This window comes from Gambusia affinis, linkage group LG13, assembly GCF_019740435.1.
Source record: "Gambusia affinis linkage group LG13, SWU_Gaff_1.0, whole genome shotgun sequence".
Taxonomy (NCBI): Eukaryota; Metazoa; Chordata; class Actinopteri; order Cyprinodontiformes; family Poeciliidae; genus Gambusia; species Gambusia affinis.
Window position 1 is genome coordinate 25,639,346 of NC_057880.1, and position 27,681 is coordinate 25,667,026.

A 27,681-nucleotide genomic window follows, 5' to 3' on the forward strand; every position below is an offset into this window, starting at 1 on the left:
TCACACAGGTTCGCAGCAGAAAACCAGCTCAAGCTCTGCTTATTACCGGCACGTTCTCTCTCCATATATTGTTTTAAGCGATTATTGTGCAGATTTGAATCATAAGCTACCACAATACCCCCAAACCCTCCCCAACTGCCTCTCATACCTACTAATTTCACATAATTTACACTTTATTCTTTCTTGGTTGAGTTTCTCAGATGTTCTAATTACTAATCTTTGACTTTTGTTTTGCTGGGTAATAAATACGGCGTGACAGCAGCATTTTTCTCTAAACCACCAGCGACTAGTCTGGATGAGAACCCAGTTTTATTTTGCCACCATGCAGAGAGAGGCAGAAATGTTGGAGAAATGATTCAAAAAGTGGCATCGTTTGGTCTCCATAACAAACATTAGACACGATCTACGTGTCAGCTGATCTGGGGAATGATGCAACAATTATTAAAAGAAAGTTTTTCTTTGTGCTTTTAGAGTTTAATCGGTTCTGATCGCAGATGACGTCACCGTCGCCCGGATGTTCAGACAAACAAAAGCACAAACAGAACGGCGACATCTGAAGAGCATGAAAGGCGTGAAAATGAGGAGAGGAGCTTCGTTTCAATCTTCCTCGACTCAGAAGCTCAACGTGGAGAAACTGCAGAGGAAACAAAGGCAGCAGAAAGAAGGTGGTGTTGGTTGGAAGGTGGGGTTTTTGTTTCTGGTTACCGACAGAATGGTAGCTAACGCTCACCAGCGCTAAGCTGTCTGGGCCCAACTGGGCCAAGTTTCTACTTGCCAACCACTGCAGGTAGAAATATTTTGCATAAATTTAGTAGTTTGACGTTTGCGATCAGAGCTGTAGGAACTTTAACTGGAACAGAGTGGAGGATCCATGATGCTGTGGGCTTAGGAACCTTGTTGTAGTGTTTATATTTTGAACTCATTGAAGTACCAGGACAGTTGGATGACACTAAACATGTGTCGGTGTTGGGTCTTTCAGTTCAACTAAACGACGGTCCAAAACACAAATGAGCACAGAAACGCCTCAGCATGGTCGTCTTGGTAACCAGATGTAAACAGATCCTGTGAGTTGAGCTGAATAAAAGACAACAGAGAGAAAAAGTGAAACGACAAATTGGTCCAAAGTCCATGTCTCTGTGTTCACTAACCGTCTGAAATGTAAAATGTTTGTTGGTCATTTTTGAGTCTCTGGGGGAATTTCAACCCACTCTTCTCTGCAGAATTGAGTTTTTGAGCATGAGGTGCCGGTTTGAGGTCATGCCACAGTATCTGGATCAGATTTGGGTCAAAACTTGGACTTTCATTTGGTTTGTTTGAGTCACTGAGAGATAAACTTGCTGGTGTGGCGTATTTTATGTGATTAGTGGTCAGAGAGATTCTTTCCTTTAGATCACAGGTGTTAAACTCCAGGCCTCCAGTCGCTGTCCTGCAGGTTTTAGAGTTTGAAATGGCTAAATTATCTCCTCCTTGGGTGGATCAGCTCTCCAGGGCATTAATGACCTCATTATTCTGTTCAGGTGGTTCAGCAGAGGCTCATCTAAACGTTGCAGGACAGCGGGCCTCCAGGACTGGAGATGGGTGTGAGGTGGAGAAACAATTGCTGCGTTTCCATCCTGTCTTTAGATAAAACGTTTTGCCGCTTGGATGAGGTGTTTTTGTCAGCTGCATCAAAATTGGTTTATTTCCCAAAACTGCAGCAGAAACTTTATTCTCATCGCGCGAGTCACAGGATCAACAACCGGATGTTACTACCGGCAAAAACCACAAAGAAGAAGATGACAGGAAGTAGTTGGAGGATGATTTTTAATGACTAATTGCGGGTGATTTGAACTGTATTTTTTATTTATTATTAAAACATCATCATTGCAAAATTATCATAATATTTAGTTTTGCGCACATTTGTTATGGAAATGCAACTTTCATTCAGTAAGTCGGATCAAACCAACTCTAAGTGATGGAGGTGGGATTAAAATTTTGTTTAAATGACAAACCAACCCTGCAAGAATCCGACCTCCAAATACAATAATGATGCAGTGAACAAAATGAGCTCTGATTGGACGAACAACGGTCAGGAAGCTCCTCTGTGACGGAGCGTCAGGACGGGTGAAGTCCTCCCAGATTGTTTTGTGCTTTTGGAAGAAGTTTCTTGCTGACTTTACATGTAAGCTCAGTAAATCCCAGAGGTTTCTGGCCAGGTTTAGGTGTGGAATTTTCTCAATTTGTTGGAAGATATTTCCAGCCCAGCAGAGCCAGGTGTTGATCCTGAGTGCCTCTCCAAATAACAAAGCTTCATATCTCTGTGCATAAAGAAATGCTTCATTAAGGGAAGGGTGAGTTTGCATTTTTGCAGTCATATCAGCCCACAGTTTTATCCCAAGGCTGCCTTAATCAAGTTTCTGAAGCATATTTCTAAAACAGTAGATAGAAGAAGATGGGGAGTTGCTGCTGAGCTTTCCCACAGTGGCAGCGGCGGATTTTGTTGCAGGTTGAAATCAGTTGTGCAGGTGCACAGAGTGAATTTTCTGATCCTTATGAGCAGCGGTCACACATGGCCGACTGCCTGGTTCAGGCCACAGCAGCCTCAGCAGTGTTTCTGCAGACAAAGTCCTCATAGAACAACAAACATGTTTCAGTTGGTTTAGTTAGAATCGATCAGAGTCTCTGTTCTTATATGTGGCTCGATCAGCTGTGACACGCCAAACGTTACATCGTTTGTCCATTTAAAGCAGCGGACCGGGCAGCTGTTTGAAGAGGTCCGAGGGTCTCAGGAGTCACTTTGGTCTCATCTGTTTTAGGGGGGAAATGATCAGATGAAAGAGAGGACATTGTTGAACAAGGAAACCAATGTTTCTTCAGTTAAAGAAAACATTTTTAAAGGTGACTGATTGTGCTTCCTTCAACAGGTTAGCATAGATCTATGGGGGATACTAAACATGTTTGGACAAAATGATTCTTAGAAAATGAGATTTTAGTCTGATCAGTTTCAGATTGAGCTGTTTAAGGCGTCCTGTTACTTTAAATCCAAATAAGCTGCTGCTGGCCACGCCCCCAAACATGGCTGCAAACAGATTAGCATAATTATACAATTGAATATCTTTGAAAAACAGAAGTGGAGCCTTCTGCATAACCAACATAAACACAGCAAGAGTTTTCTGGATGGTAAGTCAACAACAAAATACTTGTCTTATCCAGCAGCCATTGCTTAGTGCACCCAGTCATGCTGGAGCTCAGGTTGGGTTGCTAGGTAACGGACCGGGCTCTGTTACCGTTGCTAGGTAACGGCACAGTGTCCGGTGATTGTGACTTAACAATTGGGAAGTTTTTGAAACGGCTCGTTTTCCAGACATCATAAAAAAACGGGTTTTTTTAACAGTTTGGTTTGTTTTCAGAAGCAGCCGAAAATGAAATCAAAAAGTTAATTTTGAAGAAGAGGACCCCTTTAAAATGCTCTGGGATTAATAAATATGAAAACAAACCAGGGTGGGCACACTTCAGCTAGTGTGCTAATAGCAGAGCTAATTTTTTGTCTTGCGCTTTAGTGTTTTTGCTGATTTTGAAAACGTTTAGCGCACTTTGTTTGCTCTAAATTAATTTTTCCAGATAAATTCTCCTCGGCTGTTTTATAAACGTTCAGTTGATTGAATTTCGACATCTGTGTTGAAGCTCCGGTCACAGTTATTCTCTGTGTTGTCTCCTTTGTTTTAAAGAAATGATTCCAGTTGTTTTAGTTTTTCCTGTTACCACTGAGCAGCTGCACATCCCTTCCAGGTATTCCTATTAGAAAAGCTTTTCTGCTGAGTAGACCATCTGCTTTCTGCTAACGCTAATAGGCAGCCGTGATCTGCTCTTCCATCCCCTTCATCATCGCTCCATTTAGGGAAGAACGTTTCGATTTCAAGAGACGAAGCTCCAAACGCTGCAGAGGTTTTAGAGGTTTTAGTCCTAAAAAGTTAAAATAATTACAGTTTAATTGATAAATAAAAGATGGATTCCATGTTGTAGAGCTGGTCGTCAGTTATAGTCCCATCTTACAGCAGCAAGTTTATGGATGTAGAATAAGCAATAAATCAATTAATTGCAGGATCAATTAAAATGAGCTCGATAATTTCCATTTGCATTTTTTATTGTTTTTCTCTTTTTACCTAAAACTGAATGATAAAAGTCTTCAGTTTGATGCTTTCCTGTTTTTGAAGAACTATTCTGTTTTAATAAAATATTTATTTATTTTGAATATTTAAAATGTCTTCCAGTTCCAGAATTAAATCTGACATTAGAATTTAAAGTTTTTTAATATTTTAAAATGTGTTCTTGCGTTTTTATGTCATTATTGCAGTACTTAATAATATTATCATTTACCACAATAATAAATGAGATGAGCCTAAACATAACTCTTCACTTGGAAGTGTTTTGCTTTCTCAAAAGTTTTTGCAAAATTGTTATCAATACACAATAGTTTATAAGAATTAAAGAGAGAAAAATGAAAGAATGTATTTTTTATTTGCACATTAAATTTGGGTAACATCCCAGACTGAATAATTATTACGCCTAACCAAGAGCTTTATCACCAAACTTTTCTTCTGTGAACAAAAAAAGGATAAAAATAATGATCATTTATGTCAAACATGCAGCGAGGAAATTCAGAGCCGGTAATTAAACTTTCCTAAAGCCTCCAAAAGAGATTTTATGAAGGCCAAAGGTCGCAGGCAGCCGCGGTGCCGCTGTGAGAGTGCTGACGGTACAGTGCAGCGGCTGTGATAAAGGGCAGCTGCCAGCGATTTAATGAGGGAGCAGGGGATGTGTCCCCCCCGCTGCAACTCATCGCCACTTAATGGCACCACTAATCCCTGCAGAGACGGTGCTGTACACACAATTGGTCCTCCCTTCATGTGGCGAAATATCCCGGCAACACTTTCTCACACCCGGCACTGCCAGTTAGCTGTTCACAATCACTCTGCAGCGCTGCCTCCGCTCAAACGACGCTGACAGAGAGAAGATGAGGCGGCTGGCTGGCGCAGGTGATTCGGCCGGGAACACGCTTGTTTCTCGCTAACACCGCAACTTCATCCACTTACGAACTTGTTTGCAGGTGTAAAGGGCTGGGAGGTGTAAAGATGTGCCCATTATTTTTCACTGCAGGGCTGACTGCTGTTGGCCTCATGCTGCTAAACTGCAGGTCAATGAGAGCTCAAGCTTCCACTGTTATTGTGGTGCTAAGGGTGCGGACAGATCCATCAGCTCCTGATGTTATTTAAAGCAGTCTTAATTGGCCCAGGGTGTGAAATGTGATCTATGGATTGCCGGTTCATTTGTTTTTCACAACACTACGCCATTATAAAGTGGGCAAAGTCCGACCTGTTAGCGCCAGGAGGAATCCTGTCCGACGTTTTCCCTCCTAATCTATTCAGATTCAACTCGTATTAAATCTCCTTTAGCCCTCTTATCAAACCCGACGACTTTGCTTGAGTCCCATTGGAGCAGCAGGATGAAGTTGGCTTTCTGAGGCACTTCTAAAAGCACAGCCGCACATATGGCATATGACTCCCAAAAAGCATGAAAATCCAAACCATACTCAGCGTAAGGAGGGGGGAAAAACAACAAAAAAAACCCATTTCACAGCAGTTGTGGTGTCACAGATCGGAGAAGGTAATGCGTCTAGCAGCAATGTCAAAGCACAGCAGGGCTTGTAAAACATCCCAGTATGTTAACATGACTCATTTAAAGCAGAAGCATGTAGGACATAATCGATTTCATTCCCAACTGGGAGTTTGACTCACTTACGTGAAGAGAGATACTTATTTCTCTTGTCTGGATAATAATTTACAGATTTACTCTCCGTTTCTATTTTCCTAAGAGAGGCAACATGATTCTTTACTTTCACATCTGTTTTTGTTTACGACGACCTCAGCATGAAAATTCAGGGGGCATTTTGTTCGGCCCGGCACACACCTGCCCGACTCCGACTTCTTCTTTCAGACACACATTCGTGTTCGCTGGGCGCCGTCCGAAACGCCAGCAAAATAAGGCCAGATGAGACAGACACGGGCTGCGTTTCCATTACAAATGTGTGAAAAACGTTGTCAGTAATTTTGTCAGCTAATGACAAAAAACAAACAAACAGTAAAACACGATTTTACAATTGCTGTTTTTCCTTTAAACAAGAATCACATGTGAATACGTTTTTTCACACGATAAGTCAGCGATTCCCAAAGATTTTCTGGGCCCCCCTACAGATTACAATAAAATGCCGCCAAAAGAAAACAAAAATCAACTGGGCACACATCGTTCAACCAGACATAAACCTAAACAAATATTTTGTTTTCAACCTCCACTGAAGTTTATTTCACACTTCAGGTTGCAGCAAAACAAACTACAAACCATCTTTACATCTTTTTTTTTCTTCCCACGCCCCCCTGCAATGACACTGCGCCCTCTCTAGTGGGCGCGCCCCACACTTTGGGAACCATTGTGATAAGTTATTAAAAAATGCACGCTATCAACAGCAACTGGGAAATGAAGTCGCTGAATCGATATCCTGAGGTCAAAAGTGATTAAAGAAATCGGATAAAGAACATCAGTTTTAATTTGAGGCAAAAATCAATAAACATGCAGTTCAGGCTTTTTCAAAGCAAAGATTTCCTCATGAAAGTGATTTTAAAATCTTGTTCTTGTGAACTCGATATCGAGTCTCGTCTTGTTTTGTTAGTTTTAGATATTATTACATCCTCAACTGCAACCGATGGTAAGAACGTCACCTTCAAAAAGTAAACCTGAGTAATTAAATGTATTCATACTTTAGAAAGTCAGAATGAACTTAAATATATTTAATAATTTGCTGCTGACTTGAAAATTTACAGATGCTTTCCATCAAAAATAGCTGCATTACAAAATATCAATAATCCACTAATGTAGGAAAAACTAACTTTTGCGATTGCTCTGTTTCTTTTAAATAAGAAATAAAATTAAATTTACATGTGGATAACTTTGTTTACGCAATAATAATGAAAAAACATGCCACAAGTGCTTCCTGTTTTCTTCTTCGTAGTTTTTGGCAGTAGTAACATGTTGATTAACCGTCTAGAAGGACCAAAACCTCAAACTTGTTGAAAGTTTCTCGCTAAATATGGTTTCTGCGTCAGAAATCCTTCCAATTTAGATCAACTTTACCAAGAAGACTGCTCACATTCCAACAGGAAATGATGTCAGAGTTTTGTGCCACTCACCAGATAACCAGCAGGAGCATAAATATATCAAGAATATGTATGGATAATATCAATCATGTGAAAAATGTGTTTCCATTGCAGTTTTATGAATTTAACCAATTTCAATGCAGCCAAAAAAATCACAGCACCAAAACAAAAGATTTTTTTGTTTTTATTTTTCATTTGTGTGTTTCCAGGAAGCGAATTTATTTTCAAAATGTCAAACTGTGTAATTATACGATGAACAGAAACGCAGCTAGTGGAAACCTGGACTGATGTGTTCAGAACGACTGGCCCAAAGTGGATTTGCAGCCTGGATTCTTGCTGATCTTAATAAAGAACGCTGTCAGGATGCCATTCAGTTTCCTAAATTTATTTTCCACTTGCCCCGAGAGCAACATGTTCCCAACCCGGACAGCATCAGTCATCTGCATCCGCGTGATTAAATTCTGCATTCAGTGGTGAATCATTGCCTGCGATAATTGTGATGCTCTGGATCTCAAGTGTTTTATGGTGCAAAGAGCGAAAGGCTCCTCAATCATTCTGGCTTTATAAGTTCATCAAAAGCTCTCGATGGCACAGATTCATCTTATGAAGCATCGCAGGAAGATGCAGGATGCAGAACCTCAAGGGGAAATTTTTCATATTTCTCTTCAAGATGGATTATTGGGGGGATTTTGTCAACTTGAAAGCAACGAGATTAAACAATGAATTAAACAGTGGGAGGAAAATATACATTTGCTTTTTACTGTTACGGCGCTCACTCACCATGGGCATGATGAGTGCCCAGACAACGTTTATGGTTTCAGAAAGAAGTTAGATTTTTTTTTGGTAAACAGGGTTGAAATTATATTTACACTTTTGCTGATGCTGCCAATATTCTGGAATCATTTTCTATTAAAACTGGAGGATATAAATTAGTATGATTCCTGACAGAACCCAGATTTAGTGATCATTTTTGGGAAGTTGGTTATTGTTTTATTTTAGTTATTCCTAAAGGAGCTTTTGATGCTTGTTTAGAAATATGTCAAGCTTTTGAGGAACTTGGAGGCGATCCGGTTTCATTATTTCATGCCAACAAAAGCTTTAGCATCATTATCGTCACATTACTGGGGGATGTGGGTATTTTAACACATTTTTTATGTAGATTTGCTAAAATACTACATTTCTGTGTCGCTGCCTTTACGTCACCAATCTGAATGTGTAGTTAAACCAACGTGAGCGCATATATTTCTGTAAACAAATCATAATTTTTGGTGTTGAGCGTTTATATCTCACACTCGGTCGCTAAATTAGCATTTGTCCTGATGCTCCTGCTCCTTATGTATGGAAGACCAAGAAGCCCAAAAAGGTGTGAATTTCATGTGTCTCTCATACATAAAGTGCATCGTTAGCAACCCAGCAACTGGAAGGCGAATGTAAATGAGCAAACCGCCAGCGACGGACCGATTGCTTATTCCTTGGATACAAACACCAAACACAACCAACAAATCAAAATATTCCAGAAAGTGACAGAAACTACAAAATAAAACTGTAAGACAAACACAAGAAAACATAAATGTTTTCTAAAGAAATTCAGGAAACATCTCTACATTTCTTGACCCTCCACCAGTTGACTCACATCCCCTACACTTCTGAAAGGCTTGGTTAGCATGATGCTAACGCTGCCATTCATCACAACTGGTACAAGATTAGATACACCTGCTCTCCTTGAATCGTTCTAGCTTCTTGTCATTGCAGCCAAACTGCTCAGTCTTTGTCTCATCTAACCATGCAGTTTGTTTGTCTAAAAAGTCTGGTTCTTTGGGGGAGGTGTGAAAACTCAATCAACCAAAAAACTAATCTGGTCCACCTACAAACCTCAGTCTCAGTTCAGATGAAGTGAATTCTGGTGCAGTTCAAATGTGAACGCCAAGCAGGCCGGAGACTGCTCCAAAAGCAGGAAATGGACTACAGCGCAGGGTATTCTGGGAAAATACAAACAAAATAAACATGCTAAGCTAGCGCTAGCAGGAGAAATGGCTTGTAGTCTTTTGCTAAAGACAAAAGAGAAATCCTACAAGCACTAAAATTTTATGCCATCCCATTTATGTTTTCATCTTGTGACAAAGGAAGTTCGACATGTCGTTTTCATGTCGTTTCCTTCAGTGGTTCTTGGTGCAGCGCCCCCACGGGCAAGGAGGGGAACAGGTTTTCAAAGGGTTTGGATGGTTTGAAAACGCAATAAATGTTGATATTTTGGGATCGAACGGAGTCTACCGGACTATCAGGTGGGAAAACTCTCTAAAAGCAACATCTGATTTTTCTGCAGCTCCTTTTGCAGGGAAATATTTGGCCTCATGATGAAAAAGGTTTGCAAGTGAAAGACAAATCTGTGTTGTCTTTATCCTGCAGAGCTGAGAGCACATGAAGAGCCACCTTGGACCGAAGCCTCGCCTTTATTGCCCCATCATCCTTGACAAATAGAGCAGCAGCAGAGAGGCCCTCTGTGAGTGAGTTGTAACTTTCGGCAGCCCCTCGCAGGTGTGGGTGATCTTTCATGCTCCTCCACCGCTTTGGAGTCCTATCTCTGGCCCCCATCAAAAGCGAACGTGCCGCCCCAGGTTCAGATTAACTCCACACTGACAGACCAAAGGCCTTCCCCTCCTCCTGGGCCCTTTCCACCCCGACTCACACGTCTCCCACTACGGGGGGAAATTAGGGCCAGTTTAGCAGATCTTACAGGACCACTAAACACCACCTCAGATCCCGCACTGATTGCCCCGCTCTGTCCTCTGTGTCCCTCCCACCAGCTCCACTCCCATTCGCTTATCTTCGCCTGTGGCAGCTTTCCGATCTGTACACACACACACACACACACCAACACACACACACACGCCAACACACCTTCCTCCATCTTGTCCTGAGAAAATATATGAGTAACTGAAACAGTCTCTCAATCGGGTAAATTGATAATATCAGTTTAGTCACAATGTTTGCTTTGCTTCCTCAACACAAGAAAGCCACATGATTACACATAAAAACTAATTACAGCAAAAATAAGTAACATAATTATGTGTTTTCTTTAACATGGCTACATTTCCTTATTGACTGACTGACGTGATTGAATTTATTGTTTGTCACATGTACAATGAGAATAAAAATCAGCTCCAACAGTAAGAAATATATTCAGAATAAACATAAATATGATGATATTTACATTATTTACAATATTAATCAGTTGGATTTATATATACAAACTGATATAACCTCCATATAATCAGTGCCTGTAAGCGTTCAGGGTGTTAATTGATTTGGGGAAAAAGCTGTGAATCGTGCTGGTAAATATTTCACATTTGCTTTTCATTTTAATACTTAATATAACTTTTTGAAAGTGAAACATGCATTTTCATGCTACAGGACAATATATTCTCCACATGTGAAACACTCGAGGGAAAACATTCCGAATATAAAAAGTATTTCACATGTGCTTCTGGTATTAGTAAGCAGTCAAATTTGCACATGTGAAACATATGGGAAAATATTCTCGTTGCATCTCCAAATGTGGACAAAATAAAGGAAAAACATTCCAGGATATAAAAAGTATTTCATGTGTTTCCAATATTATTACACACTGAAATTTGCACATGTGAAACACATGGGAACGCATTAATGCTTCAAAGATACTATTTGCACATGTGATACATCATAAGTTTTTTAATGTATAAGAAATATTTCGCATGTGCTACTGATATTTCTACACTGTGAAAATTACACATGTGAACACACATTCCAATAGCTACAAAGACACACATGTGAAACACTCCAGGAAAAACATTTAATTTGTAAAAAGTTTTTCACATGTTTTTCAATATTAATAAACAAAACAACTTGGTCTTGTGAAACTTTCCAATCGTAAAAGATATTCAACATGAACTTTCCATGTTATAATCTAAGCATGTGAAGCAATTTTATGTGTTTCACATGTTACTATGTAATTAATACTTCTTTTGAGGTTCACCATTGAAACACATTTGACCAAATCAAATGTGGACTCTAAAATGCAGAATTTAAAACATCTCACATCATCACACTTTTTATTATCTAATTGCTCCATGTTTCCCATGTGCAGAATACACAGTTCACATCTTTCACATGTGAAATTTCCTGGTTTTTCCAGAGTTAATGTTCTTTTAATGGAGGATTGAAGCCTCTGGTTTGCTGGTTTGTGAGGAACTGTAAGCGCTTCTTCATCATTTATTATCCAGGTCGGATTCTGTCGTCACACATTTACCTGGCCTGTAGCGGCGCCGCTCAAACCCGGCGGTTCCAGTTTGAAATTAAAACACTCAGAGACACTTTAAGTATTACCCTCACCTTACAGCAATTACGGATGATCGGCCGCTCTTTGGCAAACTGGTTAAACGCCCATGTTTGGTGAGACCTATCATTTGTCTCTCTTGTCAGTTTCCTGTTTTCCTGAGCAACTCCCTTGACCCGGCTAGCAGGCCCGCCTGCCCTGAAGAGCACTTTCCCTTTCCTCACGGCGCTCCGAGAAGAAAGGAGGGAGGCTTGCGGAGGAGTCGGTGGGGGTCTGACTTAATCTGACCCATTGCTCAGGTCAGTGAGCTGCTTACAGGGTCTATCCAAACATAGGAGCTTGTTTTGCTAAAGCTGTGGAGAGAAGAAGTACCCTTTTAAATCAATGCTTTCCTCAGAGCGGTGCACATGCAAGGTTGTTATGCGTGAAACCACAGGAGGCAGAGCTGGCACGCAACCAGCGGCGCGCTCCTCTTCTCCACACTCCCCCGCCCCAAAGGGAAAAACTCGCCTCTTTACGCAGCCAGAAACTTCTCTCGAGTTGTTTTGCTGCATTTTTAAAAGCTCAAGTCTTTTGGAGCAATTTCCCCCACAATTGCTCCGGCTCGCTCAGACGCAACAGCATTTCCATCCGGGGCTTCGCTGCTCTTCCTATGACAAGAAAAAAATTGGGGGGAAGAACTGCTCTCTCTCTCTCTGTCTCTAAAACGCATCCAGCTGTGTGTACTTATCTTTTTCTCTTGACATATTTTCACCCAAAAAAGTTGGGGCCTGATCTAATCGCGGCCCGCGTGTGTTTGCAGCGGTTTGAGAGTTTCTCCTCCGCTGTTTGCGTATCACATGATCTAAAGAGGAATGTAGAAATCGGCCAGATTTATTGTTCCTGTGTGACTGAGCGCTCGCAAAGGCCAAAGACGGAGAGGTTTCCTCTGGCTTCAGGAGGCATTTAAGGTATCTTTTGAAGTGGCCGGGAGATTTTGGGGGCACTAAACCGCCTCCTCTGAGAAGACAAGACGCATTGCCCTCTTTAGAAGTGAATTGTCATTTAGATTGAATTTTTATGAGCGCCTGAAGGCAACACTGCAAAAACACAAAACCTTACCAAGGATTTTTGTTCTACTTTCTAAATAAGACAGAACTAGAGTTGGGTAGTTACTAGTTACTCAATTACATTTACTGGAGTAACTCTTTTGATAAAATGTATTTTTGCTACGCTGCACTTTTTACTTTTACTTGAGTAATTTTATTATTAAGTATTTCTACTCCTATTTGAGTAAAATGTCTGGATTTTTCTACCCACTGAATGAAAAACAAACATGTTTCAACCAAAAAATCTCCAGACACAGACACACCTGCAGTTTTAATTAAAGTTTTTTATTGAAAGAAACTGATTTGGAAAATTTTTATTTTTGCCTAATTTTTAATTTCTTATATAAATTGTTGTCATTTTGGTTCTTAAAACATCAAAATGTCCACGTAACTTTATATTTTGGTTCATCTGATGATTTAATTTTTAAATATTCAGTGATTGATAATTTGATCAGTTATTCAGTACTTTTTTACTCTTACTTGAGTAATTTCTTGGAGGGATAATTTTTAAGTTGAGTAAAAATATATTGAAGTAGTGCTACTCTGACTTGAATACAATTTTGAAGTATTCTCTGGACTAAACTAAATTAGAAGTAACTTTTTAGCAAGATAAATAATTCCTATATTCCTAATTACCATGTTACTAGTACAATAATCTGCCAGTGGAAGTAGTTTTTATCAGCATTAAGGTAGTTTGTGTTTCCCAGGCTCATCTTGCCATTTTATAGAATAAACAAGTGACAGTGTTACCTCCAGTTGTTAATAAATGCTGTATGTATATCAAATGTGACTTAAAACAAATTCGACTTTGTAATTTAATGCCTTGAAATTGGGCCTCTGTCTCTTTAAAAACTCCAACTCCACCTTTATGAAGTAATCACAACATGGCTTTTCTATTAACCCTTTAATGTTTTTACCAGCGTTTCACTGAGAAATAGCTCCTAAAATAAGCTCGTTAGGTGTTTGCTAATTGCTCCTGGCTAGTCTTAAGGAGCTAAGTCGGGGCGGAGCTGCTTCTGAGAACTATGTCCAATCAGGCGTTTTGCAGCTGAATGGTTGCCATGGAGATTAAAGGATTTCTCAAACATGTATAAAATATGAAAGCAACACTCCTGGTTTGTTTTTGTGATTGGTGTAAAAAAATTGATTTTACATAATGCTTTAAAACAAGCTCCTATATTTTGTTCAAACATTACTTGTAAGTTAGTTTTGCCTTATTTCAAGTAAACTAACATATTTGAACTTGAAACTAGATGAAAATACTTCGTAATATTTAGTGTTTTTGCAGTGAACATTCTCAAACAGACCTGTTTCTTTCTGGATTTTTCTCCCTAAGCTGGAATAAAACCTGATAAGAAATTTTGCTTATAAACTTTGATAAATATCAGAAGCTACTAAGTGGAGACCAGCGGTTATTATCCAGCAGGTCTGACAAACATGGCCACTGGTAAAAGGCTCTGCTTCTGACTGTAAACAATGGCTCTAATTTACTATAATGGCTGTGTAGGTCTAAAGCTCTGGGAGACGCAATGGCCAGTCTCAGTAGCTTAATTATCTTTCTAATTTGTATTAGCACTTGCTATCCTCTCAGGGATAATTATGTATCTGGTGTGTGAGCGAGCTTAATGAGGTTAACTCGAGTCTTTGCAATAGGAGTTCAGTCGCCTCAAAGACGGAGAAAAGCTGCTGATTGCTGTGTTTTTCTCTCAACTAGATGATGACCATTAAGTCGTTTAAATCCCGCCGGAGAGCAGAGGTCCACAGGAAGTGACTCCCTGTGGTGGCGACGGCTGCATGTTAGCGCGGCGCTCCAGCTGCATTATGACTGGCCCTGCAGAGGATAGTGAGGGGAACCGGAAGGGGAACAAACTCTTGGAAAGAGAGTGAGCTTTTTCAAATTACACAAAATTGGTGTCAAACATTTGTGCGTAAAAAATTTTTCTTTGTGCCGTTCTAATACTTAAGATTTTAAAAAATAAAAATAGTTTCCAGAGATAAAAAAAAAAACTAAACTGAAAGAAATTAATTGTGCTACGTTTGTGCTGCTAAAATTTTGTAGCACAGTTGATTGCCTCTGGGCTACAATATATAGCATTTAATAAATATTCATCAAATATGACTAAAAACAAATTTGATTTCGTAATTTAACATTTGGGCCTCTGTCTCTTTAAGAAGTAATCGCAGCATGGCTCCTCTATTAACCCTTTAACGTTTTTACCAGCTTTGCTTTAAATTATAGTATCGATTTCCCTTCTGATGTTTACATAATCACAATACTTTGACTTTTTAAATTCTGCACCTAAAGATTAACCAAAAGAAACTAAAGCTACTATTATAACTAATAACTAAACTAAAACTAAACAATATTTAATAATAACTGGCAAACATTAAAAACTAATACAAACTAACTGAATTATACAAACAAAAAGTCAACATGAAATAAAGCTAAACTATAATGAAAAAGCCAAAACTATTCTGACCCTGCTCTGAGGAGGAGCTTCGTCTCGGGGGCGGGGCTAAGTCCACTCAGGCATTTAGAATGGCTGAATGGTTGCCATGGAGATTAAAGACTTTCTCAAACATCCACGAAAGAATCAAAGCAACACTACAGGTATGTTTCTGATGTGGGAATAACTTTATAACATGATATGAAGCTTAGTTTTTCCATCACACCGCCCCTTTAACTTCGCTTATAAACATCCGAGCTTTCCCTTTAAGCAGCCGACAGACTCTAACGGCTAAACCTCGTCTGCTGATAAGAATCAAAGAACGTCAGTATCAGATTGGTGTAACCTCGCTATCGTTCCCTCTGCTGCCTCGCAGGCCTCTGTTCGGAGGCGTTTTCAGGAAATCAAGTCTCTGTGCGCTGAACTGAATCGTGTTTAGCAGGTATTGATAAAAGCTGATAAGAGTTTGCTTCCTGATATCATCTGAATTCCTCGAGTCCTGTGATCGCACACAGTTTCCCCTCTCAGGTCATATGTGATATATTGTTCAGCCTCAGCACAAAAGACTGTTTTTTCCCCCGCAGTGTAATCCACAGCTGAATAGCTCTCATTTATTTGCTGCACTCCTCCCATCTTCTGCTTGCTCAATACCCAGCGCTGTTTTTTAACTGCAGGTTAGGGAAGGAAACCATCTTATCTGCAAAGAGGCGGATTTATTAGTGTGAAAAAGATAATTGCTATTCATAGGCCACTGGGGGCTGATTTACAGCCGCTAATATTTAGGATTCCAAGAGCCGTTTTTCAGCTTTTTTTCCCTCCTGGTCTTTATCTGCAGCCCAGCCTGCAGCGCGGAGGAGAGCGAGGTCACGCTGGACGGTGAGGGATGGGCAGGGCGAAGCCATTCGGCTGAAGACTGATGTGTGAGGAAGTCCGTGCAGGTCTGCCTGGAGCGGGAAACACCTGTTCTCCTCAACCTGTGATGAGTCTGAGGGGCCGTCAGTGTGTCAAACTCACTTTCATTTTGAGCCATATCAAAACCTGAACAGTCTTAAAGGGCCGGTTGTTCCAGAATGTATTGATAAAACCCACTGAACTGTTAAGATATCAATAATCAGATGATCCTCCTGGATTTTGTGTTTGTTTTTGTGAGGAATTTTGCACTAATGTTTGATGTTAAATGTGACTTCTTGTTACTTTGCTGTATCAATAACTTGATGTTAAGTAAAGCTGAGGCAGCAGTGGTTTTAACTCAACGTTTTTGACCAATTTGGAGAAAAATTAGCAAAACAACATGTGGAGATTTGTTGATATAATGTGAATTTTTCAGATTTGTGAAAAACTGGAGGGATTTGTTGATGTTATTCGGAGTTTAGAGGGCCACATAAAAACCTACGGCGGGCCAGATTTGGCCCCCGGGCCTCGAGTTTGACACATGCTCTAAATGCTTTTTGTCTGTGAGGGGAATCCACAAGAAAACTGAAAAACTGGGAGTGATGTTGCTTTAAATCTGGATACCCGTGTCCTTCCTGGATTTTAAAATCTGACCTTTTCCTGACCTCCATGTTTGTTTATCATATTACCTGAAAACAGGTAGCGTTTATTTTCCCCAAAGATTGGAAATAGTTGGTTTAAGGCTAAACAGGAAATGAAGACTTGTGGGTCTGTCTGTCGGCGCTGATCCTGCAGGTGACCGCGAGGCTTCATCAGTAGCACTCACAGTGAGGTCACGGGTTCAAATCCCAGGTGTTGTGCCTCACAGCAGGACACATCCACCTGCAAACAGGACAATAAAACACGACATGACAGAGGATAAAGCACATTTTCTCAGGTTAAACCTGTCTACATCCAACCAAACTCAGCTTAAAAACTACAACTTTACATTTTAATGTCAGTTTAAGTGACATTAAAGAACAACATACTGAGAAAAGATCAAAACATAATTTAATATTTAAAACTTAGACAGATCAAACTTCAGGAGTTTGTGGACATTTTGGTATTTCCAAGATCAAAATGAGAAAAATTCATATAAATACAAAATGAGGCGAAATTTATTTTTTCCAAATCGTTTTCTTTCAATAAAAAAACTTATGAAACTTTTACAAAAACTGCAGGTTTGTGTCTGGTGAATTTTCTGTTTAACATGTTTGTTAAACATTTTACTGAAAATTATTGAAACTTCATGATAAAATTACTGACATTAAAGTAAAAAGTACAGCGCAGTAAAAATACTCCTAACTTAATGTTTGTGTCATTGATGGTTTCTTACATAAACTGTCACCTTTGATACAGAAACTGATTACTGATGACTGATTATTTGTCATTATTTTTACTTTCATCCTGAAGAAAATTCAGATCTTCTGTTTTGCTAAAGTTTTAATAAATACAGAAACTGAATACAGTTTTATTTGAATCATTTAGTTTTCCTGATGCTTTCTGCACAAACTGGATATTTGTTTTCAGTAACACTTTCTCCCTTTCCTTCTCCCTTTGTTCCTTTCTTTCTTTGAAAAAACAATCTTTTTCCATTTTGTGGGATTCATGGTTCCCTAAATCTGGTCTCTGGTTCTGACTTGAGGTTCCTAAATTGCTTGATTTCTTGACTCAATTATTTTTATAAGAACATTTTCTAAGCCACGAATCAACAAGACTGAATAATAAATGAGTCATATTTACTTTTAATGAAGGAAAACCAAAAGTAAAATCTAAATTTCCTTTGTGTTCCCCATCTTTATTTTGTTATGTTCTTTCATTTATCTGTTTTTTGTACTTTAATGACTGTAATGTTTATTTTTCTAAATCAAGAAACAACCATGTAAGAACTGCTCTTTTCCAAAACATTAGAAATAAAATTTACTGCTTCATCAACCTTTATTTCTACAAAAACAGAAGTAAAATAAACTGTTATGTTTATTTGTGAACAGATAACACACAGAAACACAATACACTGCAAAAACACAAAAAAGTATTTCTTTCTAGTTTCTAATGAAAATATCTTAGTATACTTGAAATAAGACAAAACTAAATTATAAGTAACTTTTCAGAAAGGAGCGTGCTTAAAGTCAATAATTTCTTAATATTAACAAAATAAAATTCTTGTTTCATTGGCAGATTATCTCACTTATAACAAGACATTTTCCCGTGTTGTAAAGGAAATAATTTGCCATTTTTTCATCAATATAAAGGAAATATTGACTTAAAACATTCTCCTATCTGAAAAGTTACTTGTGAATTAGTTTTGTCTCATTTTAAGTGAACTAAAAGATGTTTGCTCTAGAATGAAGACAAAGATACTTGGTAAGATTTTGTGTTTTTGCATCTTTGATCTTGAGGCTCCCTTTTACTTTGGTGGCCACATTTAATAGTGGATTATTATCAGATTTAATTTTCAAATGAAAACACCTTGTTGGTGACAGGAAAGAGTGATTTAAAAGCAGAAATGTGTGCAGCTAATAAGGCTTAAGACACATGCTACTTTCCTTTTTTCTCCACCTTTGCTGATTTAATTTCTCCTCCTTATGAGCTGTCACTTTGTCTGGAAATGTATTCATCCTGCTCCTAATAATGCTAATCTTTTTTTTTTCTCTTTACCAGAGCTCAAATCTCATGGAGGGATAATCTCAGATAAATATAGTTAATTGAGGCCAGGTGAACTTTCTTTATCAGCCACACAGTCAACCAATCTGAAATAAATGTGATAATTAGAACGGAGATGTCTTCACCGAGCGCGGCGCGCAGTCCGGTCCCGCAGCCATTTGCTACAGATTACATCTAAATTTCATAACGCATCAGAAATCTGTGCTGAATTAGTCATGTTGAAGATGCAGCCATGTTTCCTGTTAAGATGTATAAACATAATCTGAAAGAGACGAGCGAGATGGACATCTTAAACGGTTTTAACGTCGACCGCCATGTGTTTCTGATCTTTGACGACGCTGCAAATGTTCTGCATGAATTTCTCAGGGAAAATAAGAGCATTAAATAAGATGTACTGTCGTTGCTGCAGAGTCTGTACGCCTGTTTATTTAGATTTACATGTGTGAGAATGAGTTTATGTGCAGATGTGAATAAAACTGTGTGCAAGTATGTTTGGAATGTCAAAATGGAGGAGAAATAGTTTTAATTTGGAAAGTCTGAGCTTTAAAACTCATAGTTCTTATGTTTTAATTGTCTTTGATAGTTTTTTTTTTAGAAAATATATTTCTGAGACTAAATTAGTCCATAAATTTATTGATAAAATGAGATTGCATTGTTGAGTGCATGAGGTGCAAAAAGCTGAAATTTGCCTGTCAGTAATAATAAATATAATTTGTTTTATTCTAATCGATTATGTATATTGGGTCTCTGCTTTTTGCAGATGATGTGGTTCTATTGGCTTTACTAGATCTCCAGTTTTTACAGAACCAAAGGTCAATTAAAATATCAATTATAATAACTTTAAAGACACCAATAAGTTATGAACATCAATCCTTTGGTATAAATTCACAGTAGAAGATTCCACTGCTGAAGAAAAACAACGTTAAAGCTCATTTAAAAGTCGCTGCAACATTTGGAAACACTGGCAGGAAAAGGTTTGGCTAGATGGACCAAATGTTAACTTTCTGGACCAGTTGTTCTGCAGCACCTAACACTGGAACCAGAAGGAAGGATGAATGCATGAAAACTCATTGGCAGATTATTTCATTTACAACGTGGAAACGTGTCTTGTTATCTGCCAGTGGAACAGAAATGTTTTCATCAATATTAAGAAATTGCTTACTGAAAACAAGCTGCTATGTCTTGTTGAAAAGCTACTTGTAAGTTAGTTTTGAGATATTTGCACTGGAAACTAAACCAAAAATACTTGGTAGGATTTTAAATGCCAAAAACATTTTTTCAGAAATGGAGGATGGTTTAGCATTCTGCACGTTATCAGTTCTTTTTACTGGCTAGCTGAACTCAAAACCTGAGATTAATTGCAGTTAATTCATAATTTAGCAGGAGAGTTTTATCACTTAGCAAACATTTTGTATCTACAAAAGTACCAATTATAACCGGCAAATGGAAAAGCTGTTATTAGGCTGTTGTTCAACCAATTTTATTTGTATTTGTGCTGATTTTTTATAGACTTTTTACTGTTTTATCAGTGCTGTGTGATTGTTTCTGTGTTTGTGTTTAATGTTTCCCACCTTGCTCCAAGGAAGGTGGGAAACCTTTATTATGATGACAATAATAAAGTTTCTATTAGAAATTTGCCAAAATGTTCAGTATTTTGCTCAAAAAAACTAAACAAAAAAATAATAATTTGCAATTGCTTTGTTTCCATTAAAAATAATTGTTATTAAGATCACACATTAATAAATCATTAAAACACCTGCCTCATCCTCCTCCATCTACTTCCTGTTTTCTTCTTCGTGGTTTGCGCCAGCGGCAACATCCAGGCGTTGATCATCTGAAAACAGTTTCTATTTCAGTTTTGGACAAAAAACCTCATCACAGTAAAAAAATTGGCTTGTTTCCATTAAGCAAATTTATTTTGTCAAATTGTGCAACCAGTCAGTGGCGAATGCAGCTGCTGATACTGATGTTAAAATGTGTTTCAGGGCGTGCTGTGGTGGCGTAGGGGACAGCGCAGCCCACATTTGGAGGCCTTTGGTCCTCGACGCGGCCGTCGCGGGTTCGATTCACGGACCCGGCCGACGTTTGCTCCATGTCTTTCCCACCTTCCCCTCAGCCTGCAGTCATATAAGGGACACTAGAGCCCACAAAAAGACCCCCTGGAGGGGAAAATAAAAAATAAATAAAATGTGTTTAATCCAGGAAATCTGTTAGGATTGGTGGATATTTTTTCAGACAAAGTCTCCAATCAAAATAGGTTTAATTTAAGCAAAGAGAGACAAAAGCAGCTCCGTTTTATTGCACTTTCTGTCCTTGTGAGGTATGAAACTCTCCTTAGCTCCGCTGAGCCTGACCACCATTAACACCCCTGAGAAACCTCGTCCTAATTACTCAGTCAGCCTGACAGAATCTCCTTAATTACAAACTTCATTAGCCTGAAGGACTTTGTTTTCCTCCAAAAAAACGGAGCAAACCGGGGACAGCTCAGGCCAAGGTGCACAGGAGCCGAGGTGTGTGTGTGTGTGTGTGTGTGTGTGTGTGCTTTAGATCCATACTACTTCTTTTTTTTAAAGGAGATGTTAAGACCTTCGTCAGAGATCTAATTAGATTCATGGTGAGAATCAGACACCTTTTAACTAGCCTCTGGAGTCGCTCTAAAAGGACAGCGAGATCCAGGAAAGAGAGGCAGAGAATTAAATTGACCTGCTGCTGCCTTTCATGTGTGAAGGATCCGATTCGCCGTGTCTTCACCTCCAAATACAAAACAACCCGCAGCACTTCTGCCACCATTATACCTCGCTTATAAACACACGGGACAGCCGGCGGACGCCGCTGCGGCGTTAGCCTGAGCGGTAATTTGGCGGGAGAAGACACACATTACCTCGTTTATGTTTCCCACCCTGTTTTATTGGGGCTGCTGCTCTAGATTATTCATTTGAGGAGGTGTGTGGACCATCACACGTCGCGCTCGGCTTCAAAGACGACTGCCACTCACTTTCTGTGGGTTTGCATGCATTTAGGGTTCATATGTTCACACTGCATGCAATTATATGCTGGACTGGTGAGAGGTAGCACCAGTTAGAACCAGGTGAAGTGCGGAGCTTTAATGCATAATGGAGTGCTGCACAAATGTCCATGTTGGAGAGGATTTAACCATCTCCTGGTCAGACTTCAAAGCTTAAATTGCTCCAGCTGCAGCACTCACTGCAAACCGCCGGTAAAGATGTGTAAAATAAATTCACCTTTTATTGCCAGCTAGGTTTTTTGATTAGAAAACGAGGGAAGGTTTATATTAGTCAATTTCCAACAGTGGCTTCCTAAATATTTCACATTTACACTCTATTAATTGAAAATGCATGAATGTTTGGTTGTGGGAATATTTTGGTATTTTTGGTGCGGTCTACAACTATCGGTGTCCCTTCTGAAGATAAATGAAAAGCCTAAAGTAAATGTATATTTGATTCCTGCTGTATGAGCTCATACTAAGAAATTTAGAGAAATCCAACTTGTAGTTTGAGTGCATTGATTCTGTGGAAAAATAAAATACATTTTGAGAAACAATAGTTATAAATAATGCTAAATGTGATAGTACCGCAAGATTTGCAATTTTGAAAATTTAGTTAAAAAAAAACTACATTTCTTTTGTCCTTCCTTCTCTTTTGACACTAATTGGTAGAATTTGCATTTTTAAAATATTTTTCTTTGTGTAGTTTTTGTTGTTGTTTTTTAACCATATTGACTTAGAAGTGAGTTGTTTTAATGTTCAAGATTTTCTTTTCTTCCTTGGATATGTGAGTAATTGTATTTATTTTAATTGTGATGTGAATAAAAATGTGTTAAAGATTTTTCTTTATTAGAACCTTAAAGAACTTTGTAATCCATTGGCTTCTTGTTTTCCTTGGTTTATAAATAAGAGATGAAAACAGGAAGCAGATGATGAACATGCTGTAAAGTCCAATTTAATTAAAGATCCAACGAAGCATTTACTTTCTCATCCTAAACATCCTAAAATAAATTATTTTGCCCAAATTAAATAATTTCAAAAACAACTTCCTGCATCTTCTCCTTCTCCTGCTGCTGGTGGTGCAATGCATTGTGGGATGCATCACTACAGCCTCTATAAAATAAAAGATCATGTTCTGTCCTCCCATCTCATTTACAGCACCTGTGTTTAGGTCAGACTGAGCCGTTCTCTGATGGACGCTGTGTGAGTTCGGAGTAAAACAGAAAAGCACCTCATCATCACTGATAAGCACGGCAGAGGATCCGTGATGCTGCGGGAATGTTGATCGTCCAGGAAATCATTGGAGTTCTGGGTAATTTTCCTACAAAATGTTGGAATCTGGTGGAAAACTGAAAAAAAGTGACATGTATCTGTAAACTTGACGGTTTTGTCCCTCGAGGTAAAAAGTTTGTCCCCCTCTGGTCCGGAGAGATTCTCTCTGGGAAAACAGATTAGCAAGATATTTATTTGAAGCTGAAAGCACTTCTTTTTAAAAATGGTTTCAGTGTGAGGTCATGCTAGTCCAATAAAAGATTAGATCATTTCGAGGTCTTTTCCTTCTCTTTTTATCAATAACAGTGAATCTCCACCTCACCGTCTTTTTGTCCTGCAATGTTTAAGCTTGTAGGTTCAGAGAAAGAACATTATGAGTGACCAATCAGCAGGTGTAATTTGGGTTAGTTTCTCTGTGGAGCTGCTAAGTTGTTCATTTGCCCATAATGAATGTCACAACCTGAATTACCTCCACCAATCATTGACACGTCAGCCAGCTGAACCTCCTGCTCTTAGACGTCAGGACGTTTCCTGCTGCTTCAGACACATGTGCTGCTCCGTCTTTAAGACGTCTGATTCAGGAACATCTGTTTGCCGGCGGAAAAAGAGAAAGAAATCTCACTTCCTGCACATGAGCTTGGGCTGAGGTTACAGCTTCAAAGCTCACCATGCTAAACTGAGTCTGTAGTCGGCTGTTTGTGCTCAGCGTCCGCTTTAATGCTGCCGACCACAAGCAGGATAGTCGGTCTGTTGGAACAAACCCACAGATTGATCTGTTTTATCGCAGTTTCCTGCAGAAATAAGAGAGAATGGGTTAATACTCTCCGTCACGCTGCCACGGAGCATCTGGTCGGACAAACACACAGCAGAGGCACACACAGTCCTCTCAGAGACTATTGTTTGAAAATTAGTCATGTCACTCTCAAGTTGAAGCTTCTGAAGTGAAGAACGACGGGTTCAATAGGAGCAATTTGACATTTTGAAAATAAATTAATTTAACTGAAATTTTTAAAAAAAACCTCTTGTTCTGTTGCCAGGATGAGGTGGGTTTTTTGGGCCGTATTGAGATTTGTTTATTTTGTACAACTGCAATGGAAACACATTTTTCATGTCACACGAGTCACATGATCAACAACAGGATGTTACTACTGGAGGAAACCACGAAGAAGAAGAAAACAGGAAGTGGTTGGAGAATCGTGTTTTTTCACAACTTACCACATAAACAAATGTATTTATGTGTGATTTTAATTTTGTTTTTTATTAGTGAAATATTTACAAAGTTTCTTGTGTCATTGTGACAAAATAGTTCAGATTGTATTTATTTACCACATGTCTCTTAAAGAGGCTATTTTATCAATCAATTAATCAATCTTATTTGTGTAGCACATTTCAGTAACAAGGCAGCTCAAAGTGCTTTACATCATAAAAGCACAAAATCATCAAATTGATAAAACCAGTAACAAACGTTACATATGATGAGCACTATCATCAAAATCATAAAAACATTTCCAGGCACAGAATGACATTTAATAGCACAGTCTAGTAACTATGTTAACTTCAATAGTTATAAAGAATATATATGAACTATGACTTAAAGTAAATTTTACTGCGTGACTTAACTCTTGGAATTGGGCCTCTGTCACTTTAAGACTACAGAAGCTCCGCCTTCAGGAAGTCATCACAACATCGCTCCTTTATTAACCCTTTAACATTTTTAGCGGTTCATGTTTGGAACAGCTAAATGGTTGCTATGGAAATTAAAGGATTTCTCAAACATATATTAAAGAATCAAGACAGGATGAAAGAATAACATTATAACATGCTCAAAAAGGTCGATTATACACAACACTGCAAAAACATATTTCTAATTTTTTTAATAATTCTTCAGTTTAAACTTTGCTTCACTCACCGGTTTGTTTGTGGCAGCATTATATTTTGTTACGTTCATGTCCATTAACAGCTGATTTAATCGTTTCTTTGGTTTAATAGGTACATTTTTAGTAAATTACTTCTGTTTGTTTATTTTATACTCGCCGTTGTTTGTCCCTTTAAGTGCTACAGCCAGAACGTGTTTAATAGGAATGGCCGACCGGCACTTCCTGTTTTGGTTATGATGTCACTGATTGTGTCACCGGGCAAAACAAAATGGAGGTTTTTCGTTTTTGCATTGTATTATTTATGTTCTTTAAAGTAACATTGTATTAAATGTTTTATTTTAGAGACCATTTAATTGTGTAGATGAGTTTATAAACTAGATTAATATTTTTTTCCTGCTTTTTTGTTTAGATTTTGCTGTTTGGTTTGACCTGTTTTCTAACGCTACAGGCTAATGAAGTGCAGGTGTGTCTCCAATTCTGTTTAAAACCAGTAAGATTTTTGGCTAATGGCAGGTCAAGATGTCAGAAAATAAAATTCACCAGGAAGAAACTTGAACTTTCTCCCCACAACTGTCAAAAACAAACAAAAAAGATACAATTTTGTTGTTGCAACTTTGGCTTCAGTGTTTCTGTCGGGTTTATAGAAGTACGTTGAAAGGTCAGAGGCCTCCAGATGAACATAAATAAATAAAAACAGATTTTCAAAACGTAATCTATTGGCACAGAACACGTTTAAACACCTGGTGTGTTATTTTATTGTTGCTAAATTACGTCCACTTTAATTTATAAGGTGAAGTTAAAATGAAGTTTCCCTGAAGTGAGTGAATGTTTTTAGTTTACTCTGTTTTGTGATGCATTCAAGGAGTAATTGTTGTTGTTTTCTTTTATTGGTGCCACCTCAGAAAAATCCATCGATGATGAATGCAACTAAGACTTATTTTGTTTTAGATTTTGTTGCTCTGGAGGCTTGTAATTGTAATTGACAGCATTAAGACCCGCCTCCTGGCTCTGATTGGTTGTTTCTAGTTAGCACACTGAGAAGGCAGAGCTAACGTTTTTATTTGAGGGCTATTTAAAGATTGACATGAACATGACAGGATAATTCATGTGTTCATAACTGTTGCCATTCAGTAAATAATGATACTTTTATTGCAAAGTTGAAACTTTTAATGCAACTTTGCATAAGAATGTTATTATTTACAGAATGACTCTTCAAACATTCATGAAGATTCCTTTGTGTTCATGTTATGTCATGTTGATGGCAGGTTCATGTTGTTCTTATGCACACTCTTTGAATTAAGTGTTAGTCATTTTTTCACACATTTTCTCTCATACCACACGCCATAGAGACACTTTCAACAAATATGTAAAATATATTTTTACATATTAAATGTTTCAAGAACTTACAGGAACAGTTATTTCCCACATTTTCAACGGTTTGTAAATGGTTTTATCAATGTATTCTGACATTTAGGATCGATATTTGGCCCAAAATGAAGTTTGACTTATTTCAGATGCTTTTATATAGTTTATTTTGATTTATTTTTGATAACACACCAAAGTGTCATCCAAACCAGAGACGTCAACCATAAGGGATCTGGTTCCTTTTATGCAAATTCATAAAAATCTACACTGGAGTTCATAATTTGCTCAAAAGTGAAATGAGAGAGTGAGAAGTGATGCCTCTGCAGATTATCTCTGCATTCTGTTTTCACTGTAAAAACAGAATGCAGCACTGTAGTTTAATATGTTAATCTGACTCTGTGATTGAAATCAGTTCACAAAATTATCATTCTTTATCCACTGTCCAGTTGGCCGACCTCCAACATGCCGTCGCTCGGCCAGAGGAAGCCTGATCTTTCGTGTCTCTGGGGGTCAAACTTTGCTGCCTTGCAGCCGCCAAGAGGGGGAGACAGTGAAGCTCAGAGCAGAGGAACAGGTGCCCATCGTTTCACCTGTCTGCTCAACAGAACCTCAACATGTTGACGTCACATCCAGCTCTGCTTTTTACCACGAAGACATGAAGATCAGAGAATTAGGGAAAAGCAGCTCATGAACTCCCCTGACGCTGTCCTGCATGACGACGAGGATGAGCAGCGAGGGGACCCAAAGGTCAAGAGACGCAAAAAATACTTCAGCCGACATGTGTTATATATTTAGCGAGGCCATTGTTTGTTTTATTTAGAGAGCGAATTGAGGATTTTCCAAACTGCAGAGCCCCTGAGGTATTTTATCAGGTGTACAGTCCGCCATGTGTTACACATTAGAGAGCAGAGGGGGGGCTGCTGGTTGCAGATCCAACCTATGAAATGTTTGAAGGTTTGAGCTTCACAGGAGGAGCTGGTTGGCTCGCCTGGACAATTACTCTCTTCAGAGCTGGACTATACTGGGGGGGAAACACTTATATGCAAATGAGGCTGCAGCAAATTACAGCCCAAATTGCCCTGGTATCATTAAAGAAAATAAACACGAGGCAGGAATATTAATTCGGTGAGAGGAGATGTTTGCAGAAGGAAAGCAGCTAATGAGGACCTGGAGCTGTCTGGACAGTGTGGTCAGTGCAGGGAGCAGGTCCAGTTCAGGCCCAGTTCAGCCACATACTATAAGTGTCTGTAAGCAGTGAAGCTCCTAAACCTGCAGAGCAAAAGTCTGCACGGCTGTGAAACAGTTAGTACACTGTAAAAACTCATTTCAGTCACTTTTAAAATATAGACATCATTTCAGCTCATCAAGGTTTGTTGTTCTAACTTTAAAATTAACTGGAAGTAAATATTTTATCATGTTACATCAAAGTTTAGACAAGTATGTTTTATTTCTAAATTTAAAGGTGACCTACTGTCCTTCGTTGAACAACTTAGGTTCTGTCTATTGGCTATACAAAACATGTACAATCATTTTTA

At 38.6% G+C, this 27,681-nt stretch overlaps 2 long non-coding RNA genes across 3 annotated transcripts; one reads left to right on the forward strand and one right to left on the reverse strand.

Moving 5' to 3' along the window:
* Nucleotides 1–11,655: 11,655 nt before the first annotated feature.
* Nucleotides 11,656–16,803, forward strand: LOC122842379. The gene is made up of 3 exons (XR_006372542.1): nt 11,656–11,798; nt 14,302–14,470; nt 15,870–16,803. It is a non-coding gene; the product is annotated as an uncharacterized LOC122842379 (long non-coding RNA).
* A 5,769-nt stretch (nt 16,804–22,572) lies between these two features.
* LOC122842378 lies at nt 22,573–24,998 on the reverse strand. 2 transcript variants are annotated; one of them, XR_006372540.1, is made up of 4 exons: nt 24,814–24,998; nt 23,572–23,695; nt 23,374–23,491; nt 22,573–23,070 (listed from the first exon to the last, which is right to left on the reverse strand). It is a non-coding gene; the product is annotated as an uncharacterized LOC122842378 (long non-coding RNA). The 2 variants fall into 2 exon arrangements; XR_006372541.1 differs by lacking the exon at nt 24,814–24,998 and adding an exon at nt 24,525–24,562 and having other exon boundaries at nt 22,582–23,070.
* Between the last annotated feature and the right edge of the window lie 2,683 nt (nt 24,999–27,681).